Below are 13,522 nucleotides of genomic sequence, written 5' to 3'. Positions count from 1 at the left end.
AAAAATACACAATCGATTATAAAACGTGACTACGTTTTTTTCTTCAATTAAAACTCGAATAAAAAGAAACGGAATTTGCACAAGTTCTCGTACAGGATTAACAAATACAGGGAAACCAATTACATAACTGGGTTATACTCAAGCATTCAATAGCTTGGTTTATGAGTAATTATATTTTTTACATTGGCCTGGCTGTATTTGAAAACTATGAGCACATAGCGAACAATATAGCTATAATGTTTCTTGATATAATTCTATCAAATATGACTCTTTCCTGAGTTATAACACATGGATTTTCCGTGTTTATTTTTGCAATAAATAAAATCAAGGTAGATTATAAACGATCTTTGTATTTATCAGAAAATTATAATGTTAGTTAATTTATCTTTTATAAAGTATAAACAGGGAATTAGAAAATATTTAAAAGTGTTCCATAATAACATCCAGAAACATAAAATAATAAGTTATATTTGCAAGAAAGCAATTTGCTTTTGCGCGTGAAAACTAAACTGACTGTTTTCAGTTTGGATAACAGGCACTGTACTAGCCGTCGTCGTCCAAGCTTCAAGATTCATTGCGGCACCTTTACTAGGTTTTTTATTTATGATTTATGTAGTAGTAAGGTTGGTGAAATTTGAACTGTAGTATACAATGCAGGTGGAGCCCATTAGAAAGTTTTTAGTTAAAATTTCGTAATGATTTGTTCAGTGTATTTCACACATCAGAATATCAGATTTTTTTATCTTATAATGTCCTACTGTAAAAAGACATGACTAAACAGGCCACCTGACTTTCCAGCTAAATTTTCTTTTTGTGGAGTGTTTGTAAACTCAGATATTCAGTAGCTGAAATGTTACTCACCAGAAGAAGTAGCACTATCAGAATAATTTTCACCCCGCGGTTTCCTTGCGGGCAAGTTTTTTAACCGTTTACCCATTTTATGAAAAATTTAAATTAAATAGCATTTAAGAGTCAACTAATCAGTTATTATTATACTCACCGCAATATATATTGGTTCTATACAGTTGATAAAATTCTTTTAATGTTGATACATATACACGACCTAAAAGCCATTTGCACAATGCCGCACTGAGCGGCCGGGACGTGAAACAAGACCTAGCGTCTGGGAAGCTTATCATAAACGCACCGGATTTTAAAGCGCAAGCGCACGAAGATAACAGTTTCATGTTGAACGTTCAGAGGTATCTTCCATCTTTATGGGAAGACTTTTTCCTATAAAAGTCTTCGTGTATATGCGCTTTAAAGCCGGTGCATTTATGATGTTTAGCTCTCCAGACGCTAGTGAAACCAGACGCAGAGACCTATGAGAGACAACCCCGCATTTACGTGATACATGATACATGCCTGACTGTTACCCGTGGAGTCCTTGGTGGCTCATCAGTGCCAACACACCGCAGCATGCTGGACCTCACCAGCAAGGCTGTCCACCCAGTCCTATTCTAGCCAACACCTTGTCTTCTCTCATCGGAGTATTTCTGTAGAACAACTTGTCTAACAAAACTAGCAAAATTATTCCAGTTTGACTCGCTTCTTAGCATGTAGTCTATTGTTGTCTCTGGAGTTATACCTGTGAGTGCCTTACTATGTCTAAGTGTGTCCCACCTATTGCACTCAAAAAAGGTGTGCTCAGCATCATCTATCTCGTTGCAGTAGTTGCAAATTGGTTCTTCTCTCTTGCCTATTTTGTGCAGGTAGTTATTGAAGGAACCATGTCCTGTAAAAAACTGCGATAGGTGATGATCAACCTCACCAAATCTTCTCGACAACCATGGCTTGATGTTGGGGATGAGGGTTCTCGTCCATCGACCCACAGCTTCCTGCGACCATCTTTCCTGCCAGATATTATAAACGGCATCCCTGACCTCTTGTTCTGGCTTGCCTTGTGCCCTCTCCACCCTCTTTTTTGCGATTAGGTCAATAGGAGGTGTACCCGATAACACGCACAGGGCGGCATAGGACACTGTCCTGTATGCGGACACAACACCTAGGAGCACACACCTGTGCGTCCTCGCCAGTCTCTCTTTGTTGCGCCTGATGGCGATAGAGCGCCACCAGGCCGGAACGGCATACATAAGCGAAGACACGACGGTGGTCGCCAGTAAACGGCGCTTTGAGGCCCGAGGGGCATTCTGCGATGACATTGCGTACCCCCTGAGGTACGTGTATCCCACTTTGGAGACCACTGGTCTAGATGAACTAGTTCGACACTAAAACGTAAAGATTTGGAAAATCCCAGATACCGTATTTTTGACATGATCATCAAACTTTGCTTTTTAATATAACTATTCTTGCTATATACATAGCTAGAATATATATTTATTTATTTAGTTTTAATTAGCCAGTGAAAATTATTGAATGCGTTTAATAAAAATAAAAAATAAAAAAAAATTCCTAATTTCCAGCAATTTTTGGTTGCAGACTAATAAATTAGACAAGCGATAGAAAATTGTAATTATTATTAAAACCACGTGTTTTTCTTTTCTTCTTTAATTGCAAGGCATTGTAATCAACCTGCAGCTAAAATAAATAAGTAAATAATTAAGGCAATAAGGATCTTCCTTTTCACTTCGGCCGCCTAATTTTCGTTGATCACGATCTGAAATAAGATATTCAGTGTGAAAATTAAAAAAAATCCTATAATTTTAAGATATTTTTTTTTCTTGATTATTGTTAATTAAATTATAATATCTAAAAAACCTCGTTGACTTAATGTATAACACATAAAATAATAACGATTTATAATCACGTATTTCATGTTTATATTTTAAAACCAAAAAAAGGAAAGTGTACCTCACATACCGAAAGAGACTACTTAACTACTAAATATATACCCTAAGTATGCGCGTTTTTGTGTTTTGTAAGGTGAATATGGCTGAATCCACATCTTTCCAACCCTGGTATAAGTACAGAAAACATAATTCAGTCATGTTCATCAAACTATTAATTAAATTACATCATTGCGGACACAATATCATAACTAATCAATAGTTTGGTAGAACGAATGAGTGTGCCAAAACCACTTTCCCGGCCCTCAAAGTAACTGAGTTACAGGACACAGCCACGAGTCCCAGCCGCTTTTATACTTTCAAAATTTGTTTTTATGTTTCTCTACTTGACGAGACTGAAAATTTTTTAAAGTGGAATTATTTACAAAATATTTTTATTAAATCTTTTACTAGATTTTTTAATTGTTAATTACGCAGAAAGATATTGAAATATTATTTATTTATAAATGTAAATCAAATAAAGTAATTACTTCTTATATTGAAGAGGACTGTTTTGATTCTAGGAGAGAGAATTTTTTTTTTTTATGGTTCGTGAATGATAATCATGCACGAGTGATAATACACTTGCAAGTGATCGTAAGTACTGGATGAACTAGTTCGACCCTGAAACGTAAAGATTTGGAAAATCCCAGATACCGTATTTTTGAGATGATCATCAAACTTTCCCTTTTAATATTACTATTCTAGCTATATACATAGTTAGAATTTGTATTTATTTATTTAGTTTAGATTAGCCAGTGAAAATTATTGATTGCGTTTAATAAAAAAAAAAATTCCTAATTTCCAGCAATTTTTGGTTGCAGACTAATAAATTAGACAAGTGATAAAAAATTGTAATTATTATTAAAACCATGTGTTTTTTCTTCTCTTCTTTAATTGCAAGGAATTGTAATCAACCTGCAGCTAAAATTGTAAATAAATAAGGCAATAAGGATCTTCCTTTTCACTTCGGCCGTCTAATTTTCGTTGATCACGATCTAAAATAAGATATTCAATGTGAAAATAAAAAAAACCTTTAATGTTAAGATACATCGCCAGTAAGTTTATTATAATTTTTTTCTGGATTATTGGTAACTAGATTTTAATATGTAAAAAACCTCGTTGACTTAATGTATTTCTCATAAAATAATAACGTTTTACAAACACGCATTTCATGTTTATATCTTAAACCAAAAAAAGGAAAGTGTACCTGACATACCGAAAGACTAGTGTTATCAATATGTATTTCAGGGTATTAGCGTTTGTAGGTGAATATGGCTGAATCTACATCTTTCCAACCCTGTATAAGTACAGAAAATATAATTCAGTCATGTTCCAAACCATTAATTAAATTAACAACATTGCGGACACAATTCCATAACCAATCAGTAGTTTGGTAGAAAGAATGGGTGTGCCAAAACCACTTTCCCGCCCCTCAAAGTAACTGAGTTACAGGACACAGCCACGAGTCCCAGCCGCTTTTATACTTTCAAAATTTGTTTTTATGTTTCTCAACTTGACGAGACTGACAATTTTTTAAAGTGGTATTATTTACAAAAGTTTTTTATTAAATCCTTTACTATTATAGATTTTATAATTGTTAATTACACAGGAAGATATTGAAATATTATTTATTTATAAATGTAAATCAAATAAAGTAATTGTGCCTTATGTTAAGAGGACTGTTTTGATTCTAGGAGAGAGAATTTATTTTTCTTTATGGTTCGTGAATGATAATCATGTTACATATAAATATTAAATTGCTTTTTAAATTGTATATTTAACCTGGAATCGAACATGGGACTCTTTGGTTTAGTTTCTTCTTGATATTATTTAATGTTAACTTTATTTCTGTCTCTGGTTTTATTCAAGAACTTCTTTGTTGTCGTATCTGTTTAAGTTTTGTTTCTCTTTAAACACTTAAAACTTTTCGCAGTTTTCTTCTTAGTATTCTACCTTAAATGGTAAAGTTGGATTATCTACCTAAGAGCTTTGCTAGATTAAATTTTGATTAGCTTAGGAGTAAATTTAAAAAGATGTTCTTCTATCAGAAGTCGTAATTAAAATGATATTAAAATATGTGACTAAGCTATACTGATTAAGAATTGTTAAAAAAATGTTTGTTACATTTTTAATTTTATATCTTTTTACAATAATATAAACGTACTATAATATATTATACAATTACACTTATACAGCAATTTATTCAAATTACTAATTATAGGGCACTATATGCCCAGTGTGGCTATTTATCTCGCCATGCAGTTTACTTTCGTATTCATTTACAGTGTTAATCACATTAGTTTATTAAGTTATTTTGTGTTTAGCCATATGAACAAGGGAATATATATGTTCATCTTTTTAATAACTTCATTTTTTTTAAAGCCTCAGTTATTTAACCTGTTTAATCCTTTTAATTTCAACATAATTTACCACATTCGTTATCTGTTTTTCACATTCTCCAGTCTGCTTTTCTTCACTGTGTTTTAGCAAACTTTATTTAAAAAAAAAGATTTATTAGATTTAGTCTGACCTATCTTCTTCAAAATACTTACATGATCACGCACTTCTCTCAACTTTTTTTTTGCTGTAGGAAAGGATTCTAATATCTCTTTGTACTATAGAACACAGGTCCCATAGAAATTTTCTTTAATCTGCTTAATTTTTTAAAAAATGGCATCCATTAGGGATTAATTTGTTTAAAAAAAAGACTGCACGAGAAAATTTAGATAGTTTAGTAGTTATTCTCAGGAGGTTAAAGAATTACAGTTTTAATGAACTTTGACAAACATTTTTTAATAATGAACTGATTATGAGTAAATAAACCAGTTGTGAATTACTGTCTCGCCTAATTTCTTTTTCATTGCCTGTCACTAACTCCGTATCACTGTTAAGTAAGACTCTCTGTTGTCTGTTGAATTGATGAACAGTAGAATATGAAGGACACATGATCTTGATTTTGGAGTGATTTTTGTCACCTTAATTTTACTCAAGGTTTTCTCAACTTTGCAATGATTTTTGCTCTACAGTGCATTCGGAAAGTCGCTGTACAGTATGCTTTAGAATTATGCGATGCATTCTTTTCTTTTGGCGTTAGATTGATTGCCCTGTGGGTTCGTTGGGCGTTGCTCAGTAATAAACCAAGAAGTCAATTGTTGGGTTGGATTGAACGTGCTTCGTTTCGTGTTATTTCGTTTATCGGAAATATTATTTGCCAGAAATGTAATTGTTCTTTCTTTAGAGTAACGCATTTTTCTTGCTGATCATGTCTTTCGGAAAGATGACAAATATACTGATTTACGGAAAGTACAACTTTTCTGACATGTTTCCACATACTGCTGTTCCTTACCGCAATGCAGTTCGAACTCTTATAGAAAAATTTCGGACAACCGGCTCTGTTGAAGACAGATCGAAGTGGAAGACCACCTAAATTAAACGAACAGAAGCTGCTTCATATTTCGGATGCAATGGCCGAAAGTCCATCAAACTCAATGCGTAAGTTAGCACATCAGCAACATATCGAACTTACTACCGTACATAAAACTGTAATTTTTCCCCTAAACGAAGCTGATTTTTTTCTCCTACAAATTAATGTGTGTTCAAGAAATGAAACCTACATATCTTGCCAAAAGACTAAATTTTTGTCAATGGTTTAAAAGGTTTATTGACCAAAATTCCGTAGGTATCCTCGACATTACGTTTTGTACAGGTGAAACGTGGTTTCATTCACAAAATAGACGACCATATTTGACAACTAACCCCCATGAATTATATAAAACGAAAATTGGAGTCTGGGTCGGTGTGAGTTGAACGCAAATTGTGGGCCCAATCTTTTTTGAAAACACAATTAATAGTGATCGTTATTGTGTTGTTTTTACAAACTTCGTTAACTTCGATAGTTAGCTAACAGAACTGGGAATCAGTCACGGTTGATTGCAACAAGATGAAGCCACAACGCACTCAGCTAACAGTTCCATGACTTTTTTATGAAATATCTTTGGTTAACTAATACTTCGAGGGGTTTGTGGCCTGCATTATGGTCCGATCTGACCCTTCCGGATTATTTTTTTATGGGGGGCAGCGAAACAAGCTGTATATCACAAAAGACCACGAATGATTGATAAAGGAAAAACAGCAATCACGGTAAAGGTTTGAGACAATTCCAGTACATCAGCTGGTTAAAGTGTTTGAAAAAAAATTGAAACGTGTGCAGTTTTGTATTGATATTAGAGGAGGTTACTAGTTTAAACCTTTTTTAAACTATTCCAGATATTATAATATCGGTTTCTATATAACAATGAAATAAAAGTACAAAGTAATAATTAAGAAAGTCTCAGCATTACACTTCCATAATTCCAATACGAAGCAACTTCCCAAACGCACTGTAGTTTCAATGTCATTACACATCAATATTTCATCACCTGTTAGTACATTTTTTAGAAAACTTTTTTGTCATTTCCAAAAGTTCCCAACAGGCAATATTTTTTTTTTTTCTAGGTTAGAGTAGTGATATAAATTTTGCTTAATTTAATACATGTTAAGTTTTTAAGTGAATTTAAAGTAACAGAAATTTCTAAAAATTTTCACCGTTTCTGACATCGCACAGGTAGTTGGCCGAAAATTTCTCCTGATAATAGCATTAGTAAATTTAATCATTGTTCATAATGATTACATGTAAGGGATGAAATTGTGTGAATATGTTTATGTTGATATTCTTTGTAAAAACCTGCTGGTCCAGCAATCCATATCCCAGTTTAATTGTCTGGATTACAGTTGAACTTTTTAAAGATTGAAGAGTAATAATAAATCATTTCACGAAATTTAATTTTGTACATTTAATTACAATATTTATATATTTTTTTTGCAATTCAGAAACAGGCAAATAAATACTGAAAAAATAATGAAAGTATATTTTTACATTAATTTCAGTTACAGAAACTGATCACTACTTTATGAATGGCGGGGAATACATTACTTGGTAACCATTCACCAATATATTCATGATTGATTACTATTAAAATATCGATCTGAAAAAAGTTCAGCAATCAAATTGAAAATATCGATTTATTATTTAAATCAAATCAGATATAGCCAAATTTTATTTTATATAAATATATTTGTTTCTTTTATTTAGTAAATATCTATAGAGAATATTCTTGGGGTTTTGATTTTGATATATCTAGAATGGCCTGCAAGCTAATTAAAGGTGTAGCTAAGCAGCTGATCTTAATCATTTCCGCTCCATGAAAAATAACCAGTTATCCTTTACTCTTAATATGTACGACTAATCTCCTATTGCCTTACTTGAGAATACACATCTCTCCTTTTTGTAAAAACATCTGCAAATTCTCTTCTAATTGTTATTCGTTCCTTCCGAGGAATCGGTAAATATTACGGTGCATTGGAGTCGAGTCTGTTGACATTACCCGTTAAGTCGCATACTGACTCGCTAAACAGATCCTAGTCCACCATGATCTGCGTCGGTTGATTTCATCTCGGTCATTTAATTTCATTTTTATTACATTTCACAACTACTTAATAAAGACAGTGTATGTAATGCAATGTTTCTCAACAGACACATATAAAACCATTTACTATGTCTGTCTCAGCTTTTATAACGATTCTAAGTGTGCGTAGCGCCAAGGATACAAAATGTACCAGTCTTAGTTACGTTCATTGAGCGTAACAATATTCAGTATATAACTATTTCCTATGGTTGGAAATAATGAAACTAATACTTGTAATGATGAATATATCTGCATTTTGGTTAGGCTTTATATGTTGACGTGAAATATTATTATTGGTTCAATAAAGAAGAGAACGACATATTATCTCATTTTTCAATTTATTCATAAGCTTAGTTTGGGATTTTCTTTTTTGTGGATGATGTGCCATTTTTGAAACTGTTTTTTTTATAATGTCTACAACTGTTTAGTTATTTGGTCTTAAATATAATTCATTACGTTTGTTTCAACAAGAAATAACATTTTTGCTTCTTTCATTTGCTCTGATAAAATCATTTCAAATTTTTTGCTTAATTTATGATTTCAACAAACGAAGGGATGATTTCTATTTTATTATATATGTACGTAATAAATGTATTAATATGTATAATTTTCTTAAATTTTTTAATATCAAGTATTTTTATGTCACTGAAGTTTCTTTTTCTCCCTTTGTTTATCATAAATGAAAATAAAAGATTTAATTAACATTATTTTATAAAGCTGAGCCCTATTATTTGAACTTTATTATCCGAGTAGAAAAAGGCCTATACTGCTTATCATTTGAAATATTGTAAAAAAAAAAAAAAAATTGGAACAAAAAGAGAAAGTAGTTGTGCACGTGGTAATATCATAAATAATAAGTAACATATAATTAAGCAGTTGACAATAGGGATGTTGAACTACCAGTATTCGTGTTATTATTAGTGTAGTTAGTATTTGGAAGTAGAAACTGAGTGCAGTGGACTCAGTTTTAGATTATAAAAGATAGGATGTACCAGCGAACATCTGGTTAATGTTCTTATATTCTTCGGGTGGGGGTCGCACCATACGCTAACTGTTGCTTGGTTAACTAATAAAAGGGGTCAAATAAAAAGACCCCTACTGCGTAACAATAGATATCATCTAATTTATTTTTATTCGTATACGCACTGTTTTTATACTTGTTCGTTATAAAAAAATATAGAAAGTTGCCCACTACTTTTTCAAAATTTTCATTAGAGTTAAGTGTTTTTTTATTAGATATCCAAGGATTCTTGAGAATTCTTTCAATTAAATTCTTCCAGGTAAGAAAAGAGGTGAATATCAATTGTAATTAAATAAATTTGTTTTTATTTATTTGTATTTTAGATTTACCTGATAGGCACTTCATTATTAAGTTTATTGTATAGTTACTGGGCAGAAATAAAAACCCGGATCAACAAAATGAAACCACTCCAGATCGATAGCGCTAGCTGAACAGTTTCCAATATCCTCAATATGGACCTTGGATGGTCCAGTGAACATCCTTAAAACTCAAAACAGGAAGGATTGTTCAAGAAAGGAGAAAAATATAGATGGGGAAAAAAGGATGATCTATCGTAGGAGAACCGCATTTTAAGATATAAAACTGGAGTTTTATATCAGCGTATGACTTAACTTTCTTAATTTACTCTTTTTTAGGCACTGGACACCATCATATTTCCTCGGGAGATCTTTTCAGATTTACCCTGATTATAATCAACATATTACTGCTCAATGATTTTGTGTTGACCAGCTTAGATACACGCGTACATTATACCAAAAACCTTTCCAGTAACAATTAAAAAGCTATCCGAGAACATACTCCTAAAAAAATTACCTTGCCAATTTACGAAAAAATTTTTTGGCTTACAGAAGATTCAACTAAATTAGAAATTATTAAGCCAGATTTCCACAGTAGAGCATATATCTGTTATTATTTTTTTATCAGATTTTTATTTATTTTAATTTTTAGAATTATATTCCGAAATATTATATACGACAAAAATAAACTAAAACTCCTAGATTTATTAAATTAATCTGCTGAAATTTATTTAAGTTAAATATAACCCGATAAAATGAGTTTTGTTACTTAAGATATAAACTGAAGTATACTGTTAAATACACTTAAGATACTTCAACAAATTAGTGAGGAACGTTCAACATTTTTAAAATACAGTATACAGAAGAAAGCAATACATGCTGACCCGCTTGAAAATTTTGCAGTTTAAATGTTGTAAAAATAAATACAAATCACGTTAACTACAGTAATAATTTATTTTTAAGCAGAGGAAATGTAAGTACAATGATTGAAATATTACAGTAACAGACTGTACAGAACATTAGAAAACATAAAAAATATAGTTAGCACAAAATATGTTGTATGTATGTTCACCGGTTCATTGATAGGTACATTCATGAACATTTTAGATAACATGAAAAATGCAGCTGTACTACGATTCAAGTATGGATATGTACAATGATTGAAATATTACAGCAACAAACTCTTCAGTATATTAAAAAAAATACGAAAAAAATATATGCTACAAAACATTGGTACCGATTCTGATTGTATCACAGCGACCCGACGGTGGCGCATCGGTGGTGATTGGACGCATCAATGAGCCAGTGAAACAAATTTGAGTTTTAACTAACTTTTTATGTACATTTTTACTTTCTTTTTCGTCTTAAATCGGTTTGATACACATCTGGCGGGTAATTCCCTAACAGGCAATACTATATTTAGGGGGTCTTGTGTTCTTATAAATAGTGTAAAACCGTCGTCTTTCCTTAGTGTATTATATAAAAAGTGATGTTCCAGGGGGATTTTTTCCTTTTTTTCATCTTATTTTTTAGAGGGTGTAGGTGGTATTTTTATTCTAGATACCATTTTTGATGCTATGTAATAGAAGAAATGATCTATCAAGAAAGAATAAATAAATTATAACGAAGAAATATTTTAAATATGGAGAGGGTTTTGAACTCATTCCGTACCTAAGAGTTACTAAGCGTAAAAATTATAGACCAGAAATAGCTGTATTAGATTTTTAGATTGTTATTTAAATTTTTTTTGTTAGTCATTTCCGGCCACCCCTTTCAGTTATGTTTCTTCAGGGGGTCTATTTTTTTTCTAACTTTCCTCACTTGTTTCTTGCTTGTTTATTTTTATCTATAATATGTTTATCATAATTATTATTCGGTATGTCGGATAAATTTACCAAAAAGTATAGGGGGAGGTTATTGTATTAATAATAAATTTCAGATCTCTATGGCGAAGTGATAGCAACTCGTCTTTTCATCTGGAGGATTTGAACCCAGATCCAACATGGCATTTTACATAGGCTACAAAATTTTCTCATTTTCATAACCCCATTCACAAGCTTTAAGCTTATGTGCTGAATAAATTCACCGAGAAAAAAATTAACTGTGTATCCAAATTCACCTGAGTATGTCAATAGAGGATATTCAATAAATTTTCCCCAAAGTTTTTGAATAAACCTTGGTCAAAGAGCCAATTTTAACAGTAAAAACAATTAAAATTCAATCAGTGTGGTGAAAAAAAATTATATATGTATATAAATTTAATTAAATTTTAAAGCTTTAATAAACTTAAGGATTAATTCGAAGACGTAATTAAAATAAATCGCTTAAAATCCTTTCATTAATAATGAGAAATAAAAGCATATTTAGGCCTACAAAAAAAAAAGAAAAAAATTATATATAAACATATATATATACTTTTTCGGATTCTATTTGCAAACTAAACAAAAAATATCCTTAGGAAAAATGGAAATTTTTCTTTCATTCTGTCCTTGTCCGCCATTTAGTTATTTTTATATAATAATTTATATCTCAAGTTCGGATAAACAAATCACATTATTATTTGATAAGAGTCTTGGTAATAAAGTTTTAAAATTAGCAAAAAATCAGGACTTATATCTTTGCAAATTACAAAACGGCGCCCATCTTTATTTTTCAGTCCTTTATATCTCCATAAATATTAGTTTTATAAAAATTTATTGGCTAAAATATTAAGCCTTTTATTTTGATCAAAATAACATTTTATTTTTTTAAATCGGTTAACAAATAGTAGAGTTACAGAAGAAAATTGATGGGATTCATTGAAGAAATTATTACTTAATTTGATACTAATTTACAATACTAGAATTAACTATAAAAACAAAGCAATTGATATTTCATTTAATTGAACATAAAGTGGAGGACATGAAAACAGAAACATAAATACAACATTAATTTTCTGCCATAACTCGGCTATTTGTCAACTGATTTTCAAAAATAAAATGTCATTTTGTTCAAAATAAATGGCTTAATATTTTAGTAATAGCATAAATTTTGATAAAACTAATATTTATGGAGATATAACCGATTGAAAAATAAACATGGCCGCCATTTTGTAATTTAACGATTTTTTTATAATAATATTATTATTATTATAAATAATTTCAAACATTTTGGATTTTCATGAATAAAGTGTCATTCTTAGAAGTATTAAAAACATTACAAAGATTACAGTGCTATTGTTTCCCTATCAATTTCTCTTTCATATCCTTCATTTAAGGTACATACATTTAGAAGATTGATTTTCTAAATGAAAAAAATTACTTAGGAAATCGGCATCTGAATTGTGATTTACTTTGTAGCAAAATTTAGTGTATTTACCGAAACATTTTACGTGTTTATATTTAAATAATAAATATGGACTTTACACGGAACTATTTTTTTTAATAAATTTTCTTGTATTGACATTTTTTGTATAATGTAATTTTATGTACCGATCAGAATAAAGACTTATTTATTTACCCAAAATTTCAATCACGGTAAAGAACTAATCAACCTGCGAGTTTTCATTAAAACAAGATAAACCGTTTAGGAATGGTAAACAAATAGGCCGGCTACAAACTAATATTTATAGAGTCAAAATAAAATCCATTACGATTTAATAATAAAAAAAAAAATAATAATTATAAACCTCGTACTTGCAACACATGTAATATAAAATGTAAACATTTTCACTAACCTACGAAGTAAACGGTTGTATATTTATATAAACAATTTTCCAGGGCTTGGTGTGTCGCATCGATGGTTCAGTGGTAGAATGCTCGCCTGCCACGCGGGCGGCCCGGGTTCGATTCCCGGTCGATGCAGTTTTTTTTTCGTATAAATTTAAAAAAATGTATTATTGGTTAATTCTCATTGTTATTTTCAAAATATTTT

The 13,522-nt window shown here is 30.9% G+C and overlaps 1 protein-coding gene and 1 non-coding gene across 3 annotated transcripts in view; both read left to right on the top strand.

Moving 5' to 3' along the window:
- The window catches only part of LOC142326979 (uncharacterized), a 226,633-nt gene that overhangs the window by 159,890 nt on the left and 53,221 nt on the right, over positions 1–13,522 (top strand). The window lies entirely within an intron of this gene.
- Positions 13,382–13,452, top strand: TRNAG-GCC (transfer RNA glycine (anticodon GCC)). The gene has a single exon. It is a non-coding gene; the product is annotated as a tRNA-Gly (tRNA).

This window comes from Lycorma delicatula, chromosome 6 (assembly GCF_047948215.1).
Source record: "Lycorma delicatula isolate Av1 chromosome 6, ASM4794821v1, whole genome shotgun sequence".
Classification (NCBI taxonomy): Eukaryota; Metazoa; Arthropoda; class Insecta; order Hemiptera; family Fulgoridae; genus Lycorma; species Lycorma delicatula.
Note: the sequence above shows the minus strand (reverse complement) of the source record. Positions and strands in the feature narration are given on the sequence as shown.